This window comes from Dendropsophus ebraccatus, unplaced genomic scaffold, assembly GCF_027789765.1.
Source record: "Dendropsophus ebraccatus isolate aDenEbr1 unplaced genomic scaffold, aDenEbr1.pat pat_scaffold_1299_ctg1, whole genome shotgun sequence".
Lineage (NCBI taxonomy): Eukaryota > Metazoa > Chordata > Amphibia > Anura > Hylidae > Dendropsophus > Dendropsophus ebraccatus.
In genome coordinates, this window is record NW_027208717.1 from 6,114 (window position 1) to 30,075 (window position 23,962).

Genomic DNA, 23,962 nt, shown 5'->3' on the forward strand with positions numbered 1-23,962 from the left:
CAGTGTACTTTATGCAAAAATTCAGCCTGTCATTGCAAAGTACAATTAGTGACGCAAAAAATAAGAGCTCATGTGGGTTTCTAGGTGGAAAAATGCAAGTGCTATGGCCTTTTAAAACACAAGGAGGAAAAACCGAAAACGCAAAAACAAAAATGGGCGCCCATCCTTAAGGGGTTAATGCTGATATAAGACCTAACATAAATGGTTCCCCCCCCGCCTCCCCTTCTCTCTGCTCTATTTTAACCTGTTATTTATCTTATTACAGAACGACCTGAAAGCAAACAGAGCTCCCAGCGACGGAAGCGCTCCCGCCCAGGAGAAAAAGCCATTGAAAGAGATCAAGAAGTTTCAGTTGTCAACTGAACTGCTTATCCCGAAAGCCCGATTTTCAAGGCTTGTAAGTGGATGTGATCTCTGTGGCCCCTTCTGTTTTGTCTTAAGTGGTCTGTGGGGTCAAGACTTTTAAACCTTCAATTGTTGCAGGTTCGAGAAATCTGCATGAAGTATACCCTGGATGTGCCGTTCCTATGGCAGAGCGCGGCACTTATGGCTCTTCAAGAGGTCAGTATCCCGGCCAATGGGCCCTCAATGTAAGGGCTTTGGTCTGCTTAGTCAACTGTAGGCTGAGCGTCCCTTTGCAGTGGCTGGGTTTATAGAGGGAGGGAGTGGAGTAGGATAGCCCCTCTATTACATCCATATGCTTTAAGAATTGCCTTGCACTGTTAGTCCCAGAGGCCACAACCTCCCTTATAAATAGACTAACTAAAGCAATACACTGAACAGTTTTACTATGTGGCCACCCCTTTAACTTAATGTGCAAGTATAACTATATTAGTTTAGATGACCAAAAAATATTTTTCTTTCAAATCAACTGGTCCAAGATTCCTAATTTTACTTCCATTAAAAAAAAAATCTCAGGTCTTCCAGTACTTATCAGCTGCTGTATGTCCTGCATGAAGTGGTGTAGTCTTTCAGTTTGACACACTGCGCTCTGCTGACACCTCTATCCATGTCAGGAACTGTTCAGAGCAGGAGAGTTTTTCTATGGGATTTTGCTGCTGCTCTGGACAGTTCCTGACATGCTCTGCTATTGGTCAGGGAACCAATAGGTTGCTTGTGGTGCTTCACCGCTTCAAGACCAAGCCTATTTGGACCTTAATGACCAGGCTTATTTTTCAAAATCTGACCTGTCTCACTTTATGCGCTTATAGCTCAGTGATGCTTTAATGTATGCTAGCGATTCTGAGATTTGTTTTTTCGTAACATATGGTACTTTATGTTGGCAAAAATTTGGTCACTGTCTTGTGTGTTTTTTTTGTGAAAAAACAACACAATCATGAAAAATTAGCACTTTATGAACTTTGAAATTCTTAGCTTCTAAAAAAGAAAGTCACATGACAAAAATTAGTTCGTAAGTCACATTATTAATATGTCCTCTTTATTCTGGCTTCATGTCGTAAACATATTTCACTTTTTTAGGGTGTTACGGGGCTTAGAAAGTTTACCGTTTGCAGCGTCATCCCTGGTGTCTAGTGGGGAAATCACTCCTCCGGGACAACGTCGATCTCCGTTTCTGAAGCCGGCCGGGGACTGCTCCAAGATGGCGCCGTCCCCGACTCGGCACTCGTTTACTTCCGCTGCAGCAGCCGAAAGCAAACGAGTGCCTATCTCATGGATCTCTGCAGCATATCTATGCTGCAGAGATCTCTATGAGAGATCAAAGCACTTATACTAGAAGTCCCCCAGGGGGGCTTCTAGTATAAGTGTAAAAGTAAAAAAAAAAAGAGTCATTATTATAAAAAGCCCCCTCCCCTAATAAAAGTCTGAATCACCCCCCTTTTTCCCAGGTTATTAATAAAAGTAAATAAATAAACAACATGTTTGGTATCGCCGCGTGCGTAATCGCCCGAACTATTAATCACATTCCTGATCTTGTACGGTAAACTGCGTAAGCGCTAAAAAATCCCAAAGTGCAAAATTGCGCATTTTTGGTCGCATCAAATCCAGAAAAATGTTAATAAAAAGCGATCAAAAAGTCGTATATGCGCAATCAAGGTACCAATAGAAAGAACATGTCATGGCGCAAAAACTGACACCTCACACAGCCCCATAGACCAAAGGATAAAAGCGCTATAAGCCTGGGAATGGAGCGATTTTAAGGACGTATATTTGTAAACAATGGTTTTAATTTTTTACAGGCCATCAGATACAATATAAGTTATACATGTTACATATCGTTTAATCGTAACGACTTGTGGAACATATATAACAAGTCAGTTTTACCCCAGGGCGAATTGTGGAACATATATAACAAGTCAGTTTTACCCCAGGGCGAACGATGTAAAAACACATATCCACTAAAAACACAATGTTGTTTTTGTTTCAATTTCACCACACATTGAATTTTTTCCTGCTTTTGCAGTGTACTTTATGCAAAAATTCAGTCTGTCATTGCAAAGTACAATTAGTGGCGCAAAAAAATAAGGGCTCATGTGGGTTTCTAGGTGAAAAAATGCAACTGCTATGGCCTTTTATGCACAAGGAGGAAAAAACAAAATCGCAAAAATCAAAATTGCCCCGGTCCTTAAAGGGTTAAAGTATCTCATTTTCATAATAAGCATGAGAGAAAATACACCCCAAGTTTTGTAACGCAGGTTCTCCTGAGTACAACGGTACCCCATATGTGGGCGTAAACCACTGTATGGGCACACAGCGGGCTCAGAAGGGAAGGAGCGCCAATTAGTATTTCCAGTTCAGATTTTTCAGAAGAAGTTTTTGAGCGCCAGGTGCGTTTGTAGTGCCCTGTAGTGTCAGCAGAATAGAACCCCCCCAAAAGTCACCCCATTTTAGAAGTGCACCCCTCAAAGAATACATCTTGGGGTGTGGTGACCATTTGACCCCACAGGTATTAGAGGAAAGTATTCTAAAGAAGACAGTAAAAATGAAAAAATAGAATTTTTTCCAATATTATGTTTGTTTAGTTTGAAATTTCTCAATTTCACGAGGAAAGGGGGAGAAAACGTACCCCAATATATGTAACGCAGGTTCTCCTGAGGAGAACGGTACCCCATATGTGGGCATAAACCACTGTATGGGCACACAGCAGGCCTCAGAAGGAAGGGAGCGCCAATTAGCATTTTCAGTGCATGATTTTTCTGAAGAAGTTTCTGAGCGCCAGGTGCGTTTGCAGAGCCCCTGTAATGTCTGCAGAATAGAACCCCCCCCCCCCCCCCCCCCCCCAAAAGTCACCCCATTTAGGAAAGTACACCCCTCAAAGAATTCATTTTAGGGTGTGGTGAGCATTTTGAACCCACAGGTATTGGAGGAAAGTATTCAAAACTAGACCGTAAAAAAGAAAAAATGTAATTTTTCCAATATGTTTGTTTAGTTTGAAATTTTTCAATTTCACTAGGAACAGGGGAGAAAAAGCACCCCAACATTTGTAATGGAGCTTCTCCTGAGTACAATGGTACCCCATATGTGGGCATTAACCACTGTATGGGCACACAGCAGGGCTCAGAAGAGAAGGAGTGTCATTTTAGTTACAGGCAATATGTGGGTGATTACTGGCTTTCTGGGGTGGTAATGGACAATCTCGGGGTGTTTACTGGCTATCTGAGGTTGCGACAGGCAATCTGGTGTGGTTATGGGCAATCTGGGGTGGTTACGAGCAGGCTGTGCCAATCTGGGTTGGTTGCGGGGCAATCTGGGTTGGTTACGGGCAATCTGGGGGTGTTTACTGGCTATATGGGGTGTTTACGGGCAATCTGGGGGTGTTTACTGGCTATCTGGGGTGGTGACAGGCAATCTGGTGGTGTTAATTGGCTATATGGGGTGGAGATGGGCAATCTGGGGAGGCGACGGTTAATCTGGGGAGGGGACGGGCAATCTGGGGAGGGGACGGGCAATCTGGGGAGGTTGCAAGCAATTTGGTTTAGCTACGGGCAGTCTGTGGCAATTTGTGGTGGTTACGTCTGGGATGGTTACGGGCTGTCTGGGATGGTTACGGGCTGTCTGGGATGGTTACGGGCTGTCTGGGATGGTTACGGGCTGTCTGGGATGGTTACGGGCTGTCTGGGATGGTTACGGGCTGTCTGGGATGGTTACGGGCGGTCTGGGATGGTTAGGGCGGTCTGGGATGGTTACGGGCGGTCTGGGATGGTTACGGGCGGTCTGGATGGTTACGGGCGGTCTGGGATGGTTACGGGCGGTCTGGGATGGTTACGGGCGGTCTGGGATGGTTACGGGCGGTCTGGGATGGTTACGGGCGGTCTGGGATGGTTACGGGCGGTCTGGGATGGTTACGGGCGGTCTGGGATGGTTACGGGCGGTCTGGGATGGTTACGGGCGGTCTGGGATGGTTACGGGCGGTCTGGGATGGTTACGGGCGGTCTGGGATGGTTACGGGCGGTCTGGGATGGTTACGGGCGGTCTGGGATGGTTACGGGCGGTCTGGGATGGTTACGGGCGGTCTGGGATGGTTACGGGCGGTCTGGGATGGTTACGGGCGGTCTGGGATGGTTACGGGCTGTCCTGGGATGGTTACGGGCTGTCTGGGATGGTTACGGGCTGTCTGGGATGGTTACGGGCTGTCTGGGATGGTTACGGGCGGTCTGGGATGGTTACGGGCTGTCTGGGATGGTTACGGGCTGTCTGGGATGGTTACGGGCTGTCTGGGATGGTTACGGGCTGTCTGGGATGGTTACGGGCTGTCTGGGATGGTTACGGGCGGTCTGGATGGTTACGGGCGGTCTGGGATGGTTACGGGCGGTCTGGGATGGTTACGGGCGGTCTGGGATGGTTACGGGCGGTCTGGGATGGTTACGGGCGGTCTGGGATGGTTACGGGCGGTCTGGGATGGTTACGGGCGGTCTGGGATGGTTACGGGCGGTCTGGGATGGTTACGGGCGGTCTGGGATGGTTACGGGCGGTCTGGGATGGTTACGGGCGGTCTGGGATGGTTACGGGCGGTCTGGGATGGTTACGGGCGGTCTGGGATGGTTACGGGCGGTCTGGGATGGTTACGGGCGGGTCTGGGATGGTTACGGGCGGTCTGGGATGGTTACGGGCGGTCTGGGATGGTTACGGGCGGTCTGGGATGGTTACGGGCGGTCTGGGATGGTTACGGGCGGTCTGGGATGGTTACGGGCGGTCTGGGATGGTTACGGGCGGTCTGGGATGGTTACGGGCGGTCTGGGATGGTTACGGGCGGTCTGGGATGGTTACGGGCGGTCTGGGATGGTTACGGGCGGTCTGGGATGGTTACGGGCGGTCTGGGATGGTTACGGGCGGTCTGGGATGGTTACGGGCGGTCTGGGATGGTTACGGGCGGTCTGGGATGGTTACGGGCGGTCTGGGATGGTTACGGGCGGTCTGGGTTGGTTACGGGCGGTCTGGGATGGTTACGGGCGGTCTGGGATGGTTACGGGCGGTCTGGATGGTTACGGGCGGTCTGGGATGGTTACGGGCGGTCTGGGATGGTTACGGGCGGTCTGGGATGGTTACGGGCGGTCTGGGATGGTTACGGGCGGTCTGGGATGGTTACGGGCGGTCTGGGATGGTTACGGGCGGTCTGGGATGGTTACGGGCGGTCTGGGATGGTTACGGGCGGTCTGGGATGGTTACGGGCGGTCTGGGATGGTTACGGGCGGTCTGGGATGGTTACGGGCGGTCTGGGATGGTTACGGGCGGTCTGGGATGGTTACGGGCGGTCTGGGATGGTTACGGGCGGTCTGGGATGGTTACGGGCGGTCTGGGATGGTTACGGGCGGTCTGGGATGGTTACGGGCGGTCTGGGATGGTTACGGGCGGTCTGGGATGGTTACGGGCGGTCTGGGATGGTTACGGGCGGTCTGGGATGGTTACGGGCGGTCTGGGATGGTTACGGGCGGTCTGGGATGGTTACGGGCGGTCTGGGATGGTTACGGGCGGTCTGGGATGGTTACGGGCGGTCTGGGATGGTTACGGGCTGTCTGGGATGGTTACGGGCTGTCTGGGATGGTTTACGTGCTGTCTGGGATGGTTACGGGCTGTCTGGGATGGTTACGGGCTGTCTGGGATGGTTACGGGCTGTCTGGGATGGTTACGGGCTGTCTGGGATGGTTACGGGCTGTCTGGGATGGTTACGGGCTGTCTGGGATGGTTACGGGCTGTCTGGGATGGTTACGGGCTGTCTGGGATGGTTACGGGCTGTCTGGGATGGTTACGGGCTGTCTGGGATGGTTACGGGCTGTCTGGGATGGTTACGGGCTGTCTGGGATGGTTACGGGCAGTCTGGGATGGTTACGGGCTGTCTGGGATGGTTACGGGCTGTCTGGGATGGTTACGGGCTGTCTGGGATGGTTACGGGCTGTCTGGGATGGTTACGGGCTGTCTGGGATGGTTACGGGCTGTCTGGGATGGTTACGGGCTGTCTGGGATGGTTACGGGCTGTCTGGGATGGTTACGGCTGTCTGGGATGGTTACGGGCGGTCTGGGATGGTTACGGGCGGTCTGGGATGGTTACGGGCTGTCTGGGATGGTTACGGGCTGTCTGGGATGGTTACGGGCTGTCTGGGATGGTTACGGGCTGTCTGGGATGGTTACGGGCTGTCTGGGATGGTTACGGGCTGTCTGGGATGGTTACGGGCTGTCTGGGATGGTTACGGGCTGTCTGGGATGGTTACGGGCTGTCTGGGATGGTTACGGGCTGTCTGGGATGGTTACGGGCTGTCTGGGATGGTTACGGGCTGTCTGGGATGGTTACGGGCTGTCTGGGATGGTTACGGGCTGTCTGGGATGGTTACGGGCTGTCTGGGATGGTTACGGGCTGTCTGGGATGGTTACGGGCTGTCTGGGATGGTTACGGGCTGTCTGGGATGGTTACGGGCTGTCTGGGATGGTTACGGGCTGTCTGGGATGGTTACGGGCTGTCTGGGATGGTTACGGGCTGTCTGGGATGGTTACGGGCTGTCTGGGATGGTTACGGGCTGTCTGGGATGGTTACGTGCTATCTGGGGGTGTTACAGGCAATCTGGGGAGGTGATGAGCAATCTGGGGAGGTGATGGGCAATCTGGGGAGGTTACGGGCAATCTGGGGTGGTTACGGGCAATCTGGGGGTGTTACGGGCAATCTGGGGAGGTGATGAGCAATCTGGGGAGGTGATGGGCAATCTGGGGAGGTGATGGGCAATCTGGGGTGGTTACAGGTAATCTGGGGTGGTTACAGGTAATCTGGGGAGGTGATGGGCAATCTGGGGTGGTTACAGGTAATCTGGGGTGGTTACAGGTAATTCGGGGCACTTGACTTTGGTGACAGGGGTAAAAAGTGCCGGCACCATTTGGAACAAGCGATCAGCGGTATATAGTATATACCGCTAATCGCTTGTACTGGGACCACACTGGGTGGTCCCCGATCATTGCCCCATGCTCTCTGGCACCTCCGGTGGTGGAGAGAATGGAGCTTTGATCATTTTTAGGAATCCATCACTGTGAATAGTCTGTAATTCATTCCGATGCGTACACCGTTAAAAGGCGTGCGCATCAGAATAAAGCCCATTAGTAGCCGCCGTTGAAGGGCAGCACGGCGGTCACTAAGGGGTTAAAGCGTAACTCATATTTTTTTTTTATTGCAGAAATCAGTAGTATAAGCGATTTTAAGAAACTCTGTAATAGGTTTTATCAGCCAAAAAAGCCTCCTTCTGTACTCAAGAAGCAATCTCCCAGCCTCCCCCTCTGACTTCTTATCTGTGCATTATCAGGCAAACACGTCTTCATTACAGAGAAGCCAGTGAAGACGGGCTCTGCTCTCTCCATTGTAAGCCTAGGAAGGGGGGAGGGGCTGAGGGAGATGAGGGAGCAGGAAGAGGTGACATGAAGGTCAGCTGTTTCTAGACTGTCTGGGCACCTAAAACGCTAAATTCAGGTGTCAGAAAGGTCAGTGCTTATCTATGAACTTACTGAGAGAAGATTGCAGGGTGTTGTGCTGTGCAGGACTGCTCCGTGCTCAGTCAATCCTCTCAGCCCCTCCCCTCTCCATAGCCACATAATGGAGACAGAAATCCTGCTGCTTCTGCAGTGAGGGGGAGGCTGGGAGATTGCTTTTTCAGTCCAGAAGGAAAATCCTTTGGTTTATAAAACCTATTACAGAGTTTCTTAAAATCGCTTGAACTGTTGATATTTAATGTTTTCAAAAAAATTACCCTGAAATGACAGTTACGCTTTAATTCCCACAGTTCTAGGCTTCTAAACAAGAGAAAACAAGTGGAGGGACTGTGGTGAAATTGCTATAATGCATCTTATAGCAAATATTTATTTACACAAATAGACATATATACATAAAACACAAACATTTCGTTGACAAACTACAAATATTTTGGACAAGGGTAAGAACTATGTCTTCCCTGTCTCTCCCTGCCTAGTGCTAGGATAGGACCCCCTGGTTTTAGGTGTCCCAAAATTCACCAGGAAGGACTGACCCTATTCTTGGGTTTTGTTCATCTGTCCCGTCACAGGTGTCATTTGTCATAGATCAATTTAGATACATAAATGATGTAGATAGAGTATGGCAGTTATTTCTCTAATATCCCTCCTTCCGTTTTCCAACTCGTTTCCCTTGGTCTCTGGTGACAAGTTCCTCAGGGAATAAGAAGGGTGTTGATATACAACTGGGATATGCCTTTGTTAGGTCAAGCGTCTGATCCAGTATACATAAATGATGATCACACTTCAGTATCCATCAGGTGGTCAATGTAGGGGGTGATCCCTAAGTCCTGATTTGACCGGAAAGGTGTCCCGGAACAATATTGTGCCCCTTTTCGTCCTTAAGCGGTTAGGTGTAGGTGAGTATCAGCTGGTCAGTGTGTCAGGGTGTTTATGCAGAGTGATGCGCTGCAGGTCGTCTGTTAGAGCGGGGCTGCGGTCTCAAAGATACTGAGTCATCCGCAGTCTGCCTTGTTAGAGTCCGTGCTGGTGGAGGCGCGTCCTCACACTCAGTCTTTACTCCTCTGTGTCGGCTGATATGGACAGAGGTGGCAGCACTCTGTCAGACTGGAAAGAATAACGCCACATCCTGCAGGACATACAGCAGCTGATAATTATTTGAAGACTTAAATTAAATGGTAAATTACAGGTCTCTGGTACTTCCTGGCACCAGTTGATTTGAAAGAAAAAGTTTTTTACCGAACTGCCCCTTCAAGGGTTGTTGTGCAGTAAAATACAAAGGACATTGCCGTTGCTTTATGAAGGACATAATGTCATCTTGTTCTATCCACAGTCAGCTGAGGCCTTCATTGTCCGACTTTTTGAAGACTCCTACCTCTGCAGTTTGCATGCAAAGAGGGTGACTCTCTACAGCAAAGACATAAAGCTTGCATGCTGGATCCGCCGTCTGGAAGGACTGGATTAACGCTATGAACACTATGAAGAACTTTTAAAATGTTACCAACTTTTATATTAATGAGAATATTTACGAAGTTTTAAAGAATCTTTTGATACTATGGAGATGTCCACGAGACAAAAGTGCGTCTGATTTTTGCCTCTAACAGATGACATCCGACCACAGTGCAGCTTCCGCTTCTCATTTGAGCTGTGATTGGTTGCCACCTGTCTGAGAGAGAAACCAGACCCATCTTTGTCTCGGATGGACTGATACAGTCGGACTGTTGAATGTTCAGGTAACTCAGTTATTCCTTTTATTTTAACTCATTTATAGTTTTGTGTTCCTGAGAAAGCTGGGTGATGATTACCAGTTTTCTGAGAATTTGTCATCTGCAGCAAAGTTTCACAACAAAATACAAACCCTATCAGTTCAACAATGTTGCAGATCTCTACTCCGCTTCAGCAGCTTAATACGGGTTTATGAACTCCAGGCGTGTGAACCCGGCTTGCCGCTCATCTACTCAGACAACCTTGTTGTTGCCTAATGATGTAAATTACTTTTTTTTTTTTACATTTTATATGAACCATATTTAGGAGTTGGCCGCTAGGTAGTAAAATAGTTCAGTGTACAGTATAAGAAAGTGTACTGCACTGCACTTAATGACAGCAGCTCCCTGTACTCCCTACACTTACTGACAGCAGCTCCCTGCACTCACTGTATATACTGACAGCAGCTCCCTGTGTACTCCCTGCACTTACTGACAGAAGCTTCCTGTGTACTCCCTGCACTTACTGACAGAAGCTCCCTGTGTACTCCCTGCACTTACTGACAGAAGCTCCCTGTGTACTCACGGCACTTACTGACAGTAGCTGCCGTGAGTACACAGGGAGCTTCTGACAGAAGCTCCCTGTGTACTCCCGGCACTTACTGACAGAAGCTCCCTGTGTACTCCCTGCACTTACTGACAGAAGCTCCCTGTGTACTCCCTGCACTTACTGACAGAAGCTCCCTGTTTACTCACGGCACTTACTGACAGAAGCTCCCTGTGTACTTCCTGCACTTACTGACAGAAGCTCCCTCTGTACTCCCGGCACTTACTGACAGAAGCTCCCTGTGTACTCCCGGCACTTACTGACAGAAGCTCCCTGTGTACTCACTGTACTTACTGACAGCAGCTCCCAGTGTACTCCCTGCACTTACTGACAGCAGCCCCCTGTACTTCCTGCACTTACTGACAGCAGCTTCCTGTACTCCCTGTATATACTGACATAAGCTCCCTGTGTACTCCCTGTATATACTGACAGCAGCTCCCTGTGTACTACCTGCACTTACTGACAGCAGCTCCCTGTGTACTCCCTGCACTTACTGACAGAAGCTCCCTGTGTACTCCCTGCACTTACTGACAGAAGCTCCCTGTGTACTCCCTGCACTTACTGACAGCAGCTCCCTGTGTACTTCCTGCACTTACTGACAGAAGCTCCCTGCGTACTCCCTGCACTTACTGACAGAAGCTCCCTGCGTACTCCCTGTATATACTGACAGCAGCTCCCTGCGTACTCCCTGCACTTACTGACATCAGCTCCCTGTGTACTCCCTGCACTTACTGACAGCAGCTCCATGTGTACTCCCTGTATATACTGACAGCAGCTCCATGTGTACTCCCTGTATATACTGACAGCAGCTCCCTGTGTACTCCCTGCACTTACTGACAGCAGCTCCCTGTGCTCACTGTATATACTGACAGCAGCTCCCTGTGTGGTGACCAGTGGGAGTGATGTTATCAGTGGTATGATACAGCTCAGCCAAGATGATCATGTTGTGATGCCAGTGCTAGTCCAGCACACAGGTGTGATGTCAGTACCTGCTTTGTAGAGTGGCTGGCTGTATCCCCCTGAAATGGTCGGTGACCTGTGGGGTTGTGATGGGTCCCTTGGGCTCTTGTCACGGTAGTTCAGAGTGAAAATTTATCCACCTGGACTAACGGTACCGCCACCCACAGAAAGGGGAAAATGACCCAAGGTGTGTAGCGGATGTGTATAGGTGCTGATGCAGAGGAAATGATGGCTGAGTCCCAGTGAAATAAATAGAACAGCTTTACTGTGCAGTCTCTGAACAATATAAACACCTTGACAGTAGATAGATAATCTTGATACAGACTTTAGTCCTTCACTGGATCTGTGCTGCAGAGATACTTGAAAGAGAGGTAGTTGTAGCTGTGCTTGTATAGTTGAGAGTTTAGAGTAAAGTGGAACAGCGTAGAGGAGAGAAGTTTTGTCAAGGGAGTCCCAACCCAAAGTAGTATTGTGCTCTGCCGGGACTTCAGAGGAATACTTGAGACTTGAGAGTGAAAAGTTAACTTGTACCCGTGTTTAGGCTGTATATGATCACCTTCTGCCCTACACTTTCAAGTTTCCATCCTAGTAGGGTAATACAAGCCCCAGCCGTGGTTACCTGGGTTAAGCTAAGTGTCCGAGGTTCCCTAGTGTCACCTGCACTGCAAAATAGGATACGTAGACCCTCTGGTTCCTTTGTCCTATCCAGGCTAGTTCCTTTTGTAGCTTAGGATACTGCCCTGCACTTTGAGTGGTTCTCAGCATGGGCTGAGCTTATCCCCAACTTGTCCTCCATTTAGTGTCTAGCACTAGAGATGATCGAACAGGGCTGAGGTTCAGGTTCGTATGAAGCCGAACCATCGGCATTTGACTCCCGCTGCCTTCCCGTTCCGTGGGGAAGGTGGAGACAGCCCGAGTACCACCTGGAAAACAGGAATACAGCCTAGGTATACCTGTTTTCCAGGCGATATTCAAGTTGTCTGCACCTTCCCCACGGAACAGGAAGGTAGCGGGAGTCAAATGCCAATGGTTCAGGTTTGTGCGAACCTGAACCTTGGCCTTGTTCGATTATCTCTATTTAGCACGGCATAGTGGATATAAGTAGACTGTAACAACTGAGTGTCTCTGGTTGCTTCATACATGTGTGTTTCAGACTCACTTCACACTAGACTGTCCCAGAGAGCCTATAGGACCTGGCTTGGCTACAGCAGGGACGTCTGCTCTATGTGATCTCCTACCACGAGAATCTGAGTAGAAACTGACGCTACACTTCCTTGCACCAAGTGACTACTTCCTACAGGGATGTGTAAAAGACCTTGTACGTGGTGGAAAAGAATGTGTGCAAAGGAAAGAAGAGAAAGGATAGGTAAGAAAAGAAGAGTACATAATACATAAAATAAAAATAAAAAACTGAAAAAATGGGGAGCGAACTCATATCTTAGTCCAACCTTACTCATAAATCAGTGTGGCAATGTATCATAGTTTGTACTCACTTAGCGGAGGGGAGAGTTCTCGTCTATTCTATTACATAATCATTGTTTCCTGTTGCAATAAAAAACACCCCCATGCCACCTTCTTAGCCATCAATACCTCTGTTACTTAAAAATTGGCAATTAGTTGCTGGGCTAGTATTGACATTAAAAGACAATAGTTTAACTAGTTGTTATTTCCTTACTGCAATGAAAATCACTCCATGCTACCCTCTTAGCCATCATTCTCTTCATTGCTTTTCAAATGGGAAGTTAGGTGCTGTACTAGTGCTAACATTAAAAGACAATTGCCAAACTAGTGCGTAATCACCACCTACTTAGCCATCATTACCTTTGTTACTTTCGCATTGGCAATTAGTTGCTAAACTAGTGCTAACATTAAAAGACAATTACCTAACTAGTACTTTGAAAATCATTACTTCTTCTTGTAATAAAAATTACTCCATGTCACCTTCTTCGCCATCATTACCTTCATTGCTTTCGAGTTGGCAGTTAGTTGCTGAGCTTATACTAACATTAAAATTACAAGACAATTGCCAAACTAGTACTCGCATAATTTGTAAATGATTAATAAAAAAAATATATATATATATATATATATATATATATATATATACATATATATAAAAAACTACTACTACTCTATACCAAATAAATAAATGAACCAGGTCCCTAAGGGATACCGTACACAGAGAATGATAATACTAAATAAATTTTTCTCTGAACTCTTTCAATCATTTTGTTTAGACCATTCGGTACCTATCTATTCAACTTAAAAATCCAGAAGCTTTCTCGCTTACAGAGTTTGGCAAACCTATGCAACTGGAAGTTTATTTTTTCTATGGGGTACACTTTAGACAGCTATCGTCTCCTCCATGAAACTGTGCAAAGTGTCTAGATACACTGTGTTTTGTGAATTTGTGTCTGATGTTAAACCTATGTGTATTTATTTACTTTATCAGCGATTAGAGATACTTTATCAGGATAACGCAATGCCAGAAGAACAAAAGCAATTTATCATTAACAGTATAGAATTCATTTTAAAACACAACTATTTTACGTATGAAGATGATTTTTATCTGCAGCACCTTGGGACAGCGATGGGCGCGAAATGCGCGCCTGTTTTTGCTAACCTATATATGGGGATGTTTGAGATACTTTTTATATATGAAAGTGTTTTTAAAAAATATATATTTAATTCTATGGGAGGTATATAGATGATTTGGTGTTTACCTGGGAAGGGACAGGAGAAAATTTTAAAGAATTTTTTTATTTTTATTAATGATAATCAGTGGGGTCTAAAATTTTGTGAGAATATAAGTCGGGAGGAGGTAGCATTTTTAGACCTATCCTTTTATATCAAAGAAGGGAAAATCAACACGAAAACTTTTTTTTAAACCTATAGATGCTAACTGCTACTTGCACTTTAAGAGTAAACATAAGAAAACCTGGAAAGAAAATATTCCATTTGGACAGATGCTAAGAATAAAAAGAAACTGCACCGAAGAAAAGGTCTTTGAAGAACAAAAAAAAATTCTGGAGGAAAGATTCTTGCAAAAGAAATTCCCTAGAAAGATCATAGAAGGAGCGAGGATAAAAGCAAGAGGAGTGGACAGAAAAGAGCATCTACTAAAGAAGAAATAAGAAAGTTCTAACGAGGAAAAAGAAAGAGTAACGAATGGGATTAATTTCATCACAAAGTACTCCAGTAACCATAAGGATATAAGGAGTATCCTGGAGAAAAACTGGCGAATTCTGAAGAGAGATCCTTTCTTGAGTGACATTATTGGCTCGAATCCAAACATGATCTTTAGGAGGGCTAGAATAATAGGGCAACAAATAGCCCCCTCATTTTCAAGATTAAAACGAACAACAAAAAATAATAGAAAGAAATAGCATTTTCAAGTGCAGAAATAAAATGTGCAAAACATGTCCACATGTGATGAATGGTAAGACTTCCATAAAATGTTCTCACTCAGGGGAAGAAATAATCATTTCTGATCATCTGGACTGCGGGTCAGAATACGTTATATATGTACTGGAGTGCCCATGTGGCCTCCAGTACGTAGGAAGAACGAGCCAAACACTAAGGAAAAGAATAAATACACATAGGTTTAACATCAGACATAAATTCACAAAACACAGTGTATCTAGACTTTGCACAGTTTCACGGAGGAGACGATAGCTGTCTAAAGGAATACCCCATAGAAAAATAAACTTCCAGGTGCATAGGTTTGCCAAACTCTGTAAGCGATAAAGCTTCTGGATTTTTAAGTTGAATACATTAGTACCAAATGGTCTAAACAAAATGATTGAAAGAGTTGAGAGAAAAATTCATTTAGTATCATCATTCTCTGTGTACGGTATCCCTTAGGGACCTGGTTTGTTTATTTATTTGGTATAGAGTAGTAGTAGTTTTTTATATATATTTTTTTTTATTTATTAATCATTTACAAATTATGCGAGTACTAGTTTGGCACTTGTCTTGTAATTTTAATTTTAGTAGAAGTTCAGCAACTAACTGCCAACTCGAAAGCAATGAAGGTAATGATGGCGAAGAAGGTGACATGGAGTGATTTTTATTACAATAAGAAGTAATGATTTTGAAAGTACTAGTTAGGTAATTGTCTTTTAATGTTAGCACTAGTTTAGCAACTAATTGCCAATGCGAAATTAACAAAGGTAATGATGGCTAAGTAGGCGGTGTGGAGTGATTTTTATTGTAGTAGGAAATAATGATTACGCAAGTACTAGTTTGGCAATTGTCTTTTAATGTTAGCACTAGTACAGCACCTAACTTCCCACTCGAAAAGCAATGAAGGGAATGATGGCTAAGAGGGTAGCATGGAGTGATTTTCATTGCAATAAGGAAATAACAACTTTGCGAGTACTAGTTAAGCAATTGTCTTTTAATGGTAATACTAGCCCAGCAACTAATTGCCAATTTATAAGTAACAGAGGTATTGATGGCTAATGGTACTTTTACACGGAGCGATAATTCGCCCGATCGCACGATTAATAATTTTGAATGAACGATTTTTTTTTATAACGATCGGCGTTCAGACGGAACGATACATCGTACGGATCGTTTTGCGATTGCTTAAGCTTATCTCTCACACATAGGGGAAATTGTTGAAAAACTGTTTACACTGAACGATCTGCAAATTTTTTGCGAACGATCAACAATGATTTGAGAGCATGTTGAAAGATCAAAATGAACGATTTCTTGCTCGTCGTTTGATCGTTCGCTGATACATTGCCACACTTATTTATGAGTAAGGTTGGACTAAGATATGAGTTTGCGCCCCATTTTTTTCTGTTTTTTTATTTTTGACGTACAATACTGGAGCAGTGGATTTCGGGAGGGTGAAGCGAGCCTGACCAAGTCTCTTCTCTATGTTTACGGGCTTTGTGCTGATAGTGAGTGGTGAAGTATCGCCACTCACCAATTGTAAGTAGTTGGTTTTTTTTTTTGGTTTTTTTTCGTTTTTGTTCACCTTATCACAAGGACAATACCACTCCCAGACTACGTTTTTTGGATTTTGTCTATAATATATAATACATAAAAGACAGTAACCCTTTGCTTACGTCAGCTGTGCAACAGAAAAGAGCTCACCTAGAAGACACTGACATCTAGTGGCGAAACTAGAGAATGCAACATTCATCAACACTTAGCTTTGAGTAAAAAGGCTTTCGCGACAGGTGTGGAACACGAAACTCCCGTGGTGGGAAACCACACTTGCACACCTGACAGCAGCTCCCTGTGTACTTCCTGCAGCTGCTGTATGTCCTGCAGGAAGTGGTGTATACTTTCCAGTCTGACACAGGGCTCTCTGCTGCCACCACTGTCCATGGTAGGAATTGTCCAGATCAGGAGAGGTTTTCTATGGGGACTTGCTGCTGGTCTGGACAGTTCCTGTCACGGACGGAGGTGACAGCAGAGAGCACTGTGCAAGACTGGAGAAAATACACCACTTCCTGCGGGACATACAGCAGACGAATAATACTGGAAGACTGAAGAATTTTAAATAGAAAGTTATATAGATTTGGAATTTACTTCGCCAGAGTATCCCTTTAAGTAATGCTTTTTTTGTGCTATAATTCCTAAAAAATTATTGAAAGATTTTTGTTAAACTCTTTCAAAGCAACTTCAATCACATATTCATGGCTCCGCTTCAATGGTGGTGTATGGAGGAAGAATTATGACAATTGTGTCACTGTACCAACTATATATTCTTATATTACACAGAGCCCATGGCCTTTGTCTTATCCATCATTCCATCTCCCTTAACTACTTTTCAGCTCTGAATTCATCCTCTCAGCCAGTGGCCAAGGTCAGCACAGTCAGGTCAGCCCTATCATTCATTAGATGAAGCGATAAAACAAGCACAAGGACAGGGTCATAGGATCCTGCCTTGTGGAAATGGTTTAAAGAGCTCTCTCCATCTCCACTATACAGAATTGCCATTAATGTAAACAGCTACAGATCGTGCAGGGAAAACGGTAAGCTCTCCTCGAATAAACCCGCCACCACCTTTACCTCTACTTAAAGGGAACCTGTTAGCATGTGGCCCCAGGCAGCAACGGACATAAACCTCAATATACTTACAACATCAATCCCAGCTCCGTCCTGGGTCCTGCTGTTGACACAGAAAAATTGCCAAATCTTCTTGCGCCCATTCTGGTAATGACCTGAGATGAGTCCAACGTCCAAAGGACTTGATAGATGATTCCAGCTTATTCATGAGTTCCTCTTCTTGTTGCCGCCCATTCATGCCTCCTGGATATTGATTGACGTCTTCAGTCTTTTCAAGAATTCCCGCGCATGCACGGTAAACAGGCTACGCGCTCGAGATGCTCCTGTGTACCGCGCATGCGCAAAATCCTACACGTCACTTCATCTGCGACGAAGAGTCCAGACGGCATGGAGCGGACCACGAGGAAGAGATCCTTCGTCTGAGGTGGCGGTAATGTATAAATACTCCAGCAGCAGCAGCATGTTTAACCTCCGGAGCACTGCTACCACTGCACCACCAATGATTTAATCATTTATCTCCTATTGTTTCGCCACCAATGCACCATCCTGGCCACCAATATACTGCTGGGCCAGCAATGCACTCTCTGGGCCACCAATCCTCTGCTGGGCCACAATGTACCCTCTGGGCAAGCACTGAGCCACCAATGCACCCTCTGGGCCACCAATGCTCTTCTGAGACACCAAAGCACTGCTGGCCCACCTCTGAGCCACCAATGTCTGTGCTACTACACCCTCATCTTTGCCTGTACTACTACACCCATCACCTTTGCCTGTACTACTACACTACACAGTTAAATGATCCCTAAAATTGTCCGTGGTTGCGGATCCACGACCATGGACACTTTTACAGGACATGTGAATGGAGCCTAACACTTCAATAAAAATGTTTTTTAAATGCTAACCTATATATAATTACCCCAGTACCCACAGCCACAGGGGTGCTGGGAAGAGCGGTCTACTTTTTGCATCATAGATCGCTATTGGCAAAGTGCAGTCGCGGACTGCACTATGGCTGTGTGAATGTCGCCTAAGTACAAGCTTGGTAATGTGTGTCCTCTGATAGACAGCGTCCACTATGGAGCGTATAAACCAAATAAAGAGGCAGCTACTTTTACATTTTTATTGACTTAAGCACACCCCTACACAACTAGTTTTAAATTTTATTGGGTGGGATTTGAAGTCATCAATATGGTTCTCTACACATAGTTGGTTGAAAGAGAACATAAAAAAATAAATGTTATCTAGTCAACACCAATTATATTTTGAACATTATTGTAATGACAACTTTCACGGCGATATAAGTCCCCAAAAAGTGTTAAATACCTGCTGGGGACACCTCATCTAGGTAGCTGAGGTGTCCCCAGCAGGTATTGGCACATACTCTCCTGATCCCGGCGTCCCGATCGCTTCTTCCGGATCCCGATCGCGCCCTCTTCTTCGTCAGCGTCTTCGGGTATTTTCGCCGGTCCCGCTTCCGGCTCCCTTTGGCAATTTCTGGAATTCGGGTCCTACTGCCCCCTAGCGGCTGATAAGTGTATATTATACACTTACCAGTTGCTATAGGGTTGAAGAAAGTTTTTGGTTTATTTTTTTCCATTTTTTAGTTTCCGCACCCTATCGCCGCTGAGTGCTGCAGCAACTCCTCCTTTTTGGCATAGGGTGTTTTTTTTCTATATCCTACAGCCACATTTTGCTGATAAGTACCGCACATAAGTGTGGAATTTATCAGCAACTCCTTTCTTGGCGTAGGTTTTTTTTTTGTTATACTTAATGTTAAAAAGACACGTAAAAAACACTATTACACTACACGAAATAAAGTTTTACACTACACCACCACACATTTACATACCCCATATACCAATCCCCATATAAAAATGGCCCCCAGGGTGTTTTCGGCGTCAGCGAAACAGCCAGTGAGAATGAATGGGGGGGATCCTTTTTTCCCCTTATTCATCCTCATCATCCAGAGACGTGTCTCAGGGTAGCGTAGCATATGCTGCCCCCCAGACACGTCTTTTCCGCCAGTACAGTCCCAATAAGAGATGACTGTATGGCGTGAAATTCTACAAACTTTGTGAGAGTACCTCAGGGTCAGGGGCGCCGCAATCATGAGGCGACCTGAGTCGTCTGCCTCAGGCGGCGCCACCAGCTGTCTTCATGGGGGCGGCATTCAGTGGCAGATTATAATATGAGCGGTTCGGGCGGCCGCCCACATTATAATCCGCCACTGATTGTACCATGTACCGGAGTCCCCCCGCGCCCGGACAGCATCTGTAATGAGATGCTGTGAGCGGGGGAGACTGTATTCATAAGCGCCGCACTGTAATGAATCAGCCGCGCGGTGCTGTTACTACAGCACGGCGCTTATGAATACAGTCTCCCCCGCTCACAGCATCTCATTACAGATGCTGTCCGGGCGCGGGGGGACTCCGGTAAATGCATTCCACGTCCGTGATCCGTCAGGATCACGGAACGTGGGAATGCAGCCCCCCGGCTGATGTGCGGCTGCCGGAGGTGTCCCGTCCTGTCTCCGGCAGCGCGCGCATCAGAGAGATCCCCGTGCGCCGGAAGTCACAGCCACAGGCGCCCGGGGAGCTCTCTGATGCGCGCGCTGCCGGGGACAGGACGGGACACCCCGGGCAGCCGCACATCAGCCGGGACCAGACCAGAGAGGCTCGACGGGGGAACGGATGGCAGGTGAGTTGTGTGCTGTTTTTTGTTTTATCTGCTGTGCAGGGGGGGGGGGACCATATATAAGGGGGGGAAGAGGGGGACGATCTATAAGGTAGGGGGGGAAGAGGGGGACGATCTATAAGGGGGGACCATCTATAAGGGAGGGGGAGAGGGAAGAGGGGGACCATCTATAAGGGAGGGGGGAAAGAGGGGGACCATCTATAAGGGAGGGGGGAAAGAGGGGGACCATCTATAAGGGGGGGACCATCTATAAGGGAGGGGGGAAAGAGGGGGACCATCTATAAGGGAGGGGGACTGTCTATAAGGGGGGGGGAGAGGGGGACCATCTATAAGGGGGGGGAAGAGGGGGACCATCTATAAGGGGGGGACCATCTATAAGGGAGGGGCGGGAGGGGGACTGTCTATAAGGGGGGGGGAAGAGGGGGACCATCTATAAGGGGGGGAAGAGGGGGACCATCTATAAGGGGGGGGAAAGAGGGGGACCATCTATAAGGGAGGGGGACTGTCTATAAGGGGGGGGGGGAGAGGGGGACCATCTATAAGGGGGGGGAAGAGGGGGGACCATCTATAAGGGGGGGGGAGAGGGGGACCATCTATAAGGGGGCATCTATAAGGGAGGGGGGAGAGGGGGACCATGTATAAGGGGGGGAGGGGGACCATCTATAAGGGAGAGGGGACCATCTATAAGGGAGGGGGAGAGGGGGACCATCTATAAGGGAGAGGGGACCATCTATAAGGGGGGGGAAGAGGGGGACCATCTATAAGGGGGGGGGGAGGGGGACCATCTATAAGGGGGGGAGAGGGAAGAGGGGGACCATCTATAAGGGGGGGGAGAGGGAAGAGGGGGACCATCTATAAGGGGGGGGAGAGGGGGACCATCTATAAGGGGGGGGAAAGAGGGGGACCATCTATAAGGGAGGGGCGGGAGGGGGACTGTCTATAAGGGGGGGGGAAGAGGGGGACCATCTATAAGGGGGGGAAGAGGGGGACCATCTATAAGGGGGGGGAAAGAGGGGGACCATCTATAAGGGAGGGGGACTGTCTATAAGGGGGGGGAGAGGGGGACCATCTATAAGGGGGGGGAAGAGGGGGACCATCTATAAGGGGGGGGGAGAGGGGGACCATCTATAAGGGGGCATCTATAAGGGAGGGGGGAGAGGGGGACCATGTATAAGGGGGGGAGGGGGACCATCTATAAGGGAGAGGGGACCATCTATAAGGGAGGGGAGAGGGGGACCATCTATAAGGGAGAGGGGACCATCTATAAGGGGGGGGAAGAGGGGGACCATCTATAAGGGGGGGGGGAGAGGGGGACCATCTATAAGGGGGGGAGAGGGAAGAGGGGGACCATCTATAAGGGGGGGGAGAGGGAAGAGGGGGACCATCTATAAGGGGGGGGAGAGGGGACCATCTATAAGGGGGGGGGGGACCATCTATAAGGGAGGGGCGGGAGGGGGACTGTCTATAAGGGGGGGGGAGAGGGGGACCATCTATAAGGGGGGGGAAGAGGGGGACCATCTATAAGGGGGGGGAAAGAGGGGGACCATCTATAAGGGAGGGGGACTGTCTATAAGGGGGGGGGAGAGGGGGACCATCTATAAGGGGGGGGAAGAGGGGGACCATCTATAAGGGGGGGACCATCTATAAGGGAGGGGCGGGAGGGGGACTGTCTATAAGGGGGGGGGAAGAGGGGGACCATCTATAAGGGGGGGAAGAGGGGGACCATCTATAAGGGGGGGGAAAGAGGGGGACCATCTATAAGGGAGGGGGACTGTCTATAAGGGGGGGGGGAGAGGGGGGACCATCTATAAGGGGGGGGAAGAGGGGGACCATCTATAAGGGGGGGGGAGAGGGGGACCATCTATAAGGGGGCATCTATAAGGGAGGGGGGAGAGGGGGACCATGTATAAGGGGGGGAGGGGGACCATCTATAAGGGAGAGGGGACCATCTATAAGGGAGGGGGAGAGGGGGACCATCTATAAGGGAGAGGGGACCATCTATAAGGGGGGGGGAAGAGGGGGACCATCTATAAGGGGGGGGGAGAGGGGGACCATCTATAAGGGGGGGAGAGGGAAGAGGGGGACCATCTATAAGGGGGGGGAGAGGGAAGAGGGGGACCATCTATAAGGGGGGGGAGAGGGGGACCATCTATAAGGGGGGGGAAGAGGGGGACCATCTATAAGGGAGGGGCGGGAGGGGGACTGTCTATAAGGGGGGGGGAAGAGGGGGGACCATCTATAAGGGGGGGAAGAGGGGGACCATCTATAAGGGGGGGGAAAGAGGGGGACCATCTATAAGGGAGGGGGACTGTCCTATAAGGGGGGGGGAGAGGGGGACCATCTATAAGGGGGGGGAAGAGGGGGACCATCTATAAGGGGGGGGGAGAGGGGGACCATCTATAAGGGGGCATCTATAAGGGAGGGGGGAGAGGGGGACCATCTATAAGGGGGGGAGGGGGACCATCTATAAGGGAGAGGGGACCATCTATAAGGGAGGGGGAGAGGGGGACCATCTATAAGGGAGAGGGGACCATCTATAAGGGGGGGGAAGAGGGGGGACCATCTATAAGGGGGGGGAAGAGGGGGACCATCTATAAGGGGGGGAGAGGGAAGAGGGGGACCATCTATAAGGGGGGGGAGAGGGAAGAGGGGGACCATCTATAAGGGGGGGGAGAGGGGGACCATCTATAAGGGGGGGGAAAGAGGGGGACCATCTATAAGGAGGGGGGAGAGGGGGACCATCTATAAGGGAGGGGGAAGAGGGGGACCATCTATAAGGTAGGGGGGGAAGAGGGGGACGATCTATAAGGGGGGACCATCTATAAGGGAGGGGGAGAGGGAAGAGGGGGACCATCTATAGGGGGGGAAGGGGACCATCTATAAGGGAGGGGGGAAAGAGGGGGACCATCTATAAGGGGGGGCCATCTATAAGGGAGGGGGGAAAGAGGGGGACCATCTATAAGGGGGGGACCATCTATAAGGGAGGGGCGGGAGGGGGACTGTCTATAAGGGGGGGGGAAGAGGGGGACCATCTATAAGGGGGGGAAGAGGGGGACCATCTATAAGGGGGGGAAAGAGGGGGACCATCTATAAGGGGGCATCTATAAGGGAGGGGGGGAGAGGGGGACCATCTATAAGGGAGAGGGGGACCATCTATAAGGGAGGGGGACCATCTATAAGGGAGAGGGGACCATCTATAAGGGGGGGGAAGAGGGGGACCATCTATAAGGGGGGGGGGAGAGGGGGACCATCTATAAGGGGGGGGAGAGGGGGACCATCTATAAGGGGGCGGAGAGAGGGAAGAGGGGGACCATCTATAAGGGGGGGGGAAGAGGGGGACCATCTATAAGGGAGGGGAAAGAGGGGGACCATCTATAAGGGAGGGGGGAGAGGGGGACCATCTATAAGGGAGGGGGGAGAGGGGGACCATCTATAAGGGAGGGGGGAGAGGGGGACCATCTATAAGGGGGGGGGGAGAGGGGGACCATCTATAAGGGGGGGGAGAGGGGGACCATCTATAAGGGGGGAAGAGGGGGACCATCTCCTAAAAGATCAGCACCCTCCTCTCCTGACATCCTCTGTGCTGCTGTGACCTCTCCTAAAAGATCAGCACCCTCCTCTCCTGACATCCTCTGTGCTGCTGGGACTTCTCCTATAGGATTAGCACCCTCCTCTGCTGACATCCTCTGTGCTGCTGGGACCTCTCCTATAGGATTAGCACCCTCATCTCCTGACATCCTCTGTGCTGCTGGGACCTCTCCTATAGGATTAGCCCCCTCCTCTCCTGACATCCTCTGTGCTGCTGGGACCTCTCCTCTAGGATTAGCCCCCTCCTCTCCTGACATCCTCTGTGCTGCTGGGACCTCTCCTATAAGGTCAGCCCCCTCCTCTCCTGACATCCTCTGTGCAGAAAGGGACCAAGCATTATGTTTATTGGGGACAGCAGTGGGGGGGGGGGGGGCAGTAGTGGATTATAATGTGGGCGGATTGACGGGGGGGGGGGGGGGGGGGGCGTCATTCTATAGTTCGCCTCAGGCAGCAGAGAGGCTAG

At 48.8% G+C, this 23,962-nt stretch overlaps 1 long non-coding RNA gene across 1 annotated transcript; it reads left to right on the plus strand.

Moving 5' to 3' along the window:
• Nucleotides 1–308: 308 nt before the first annotated feature.
• On the plus strand, nucleotides 309–9,452 carry LOC138775072 (uncharacterized). Its single transcript, XR_011360483.1, has 3 exons — nucleotides 309–397; nucleotides 484–561; nucleotides 9,254–9,452. It is a non-coding gene; the product is annotated as an uncharacterized lncRNA (long non-coding RNA).
• The last annotated feature ends 14,510 nt before the right edge of the window (nucleotides 9,453–23,962 follow it).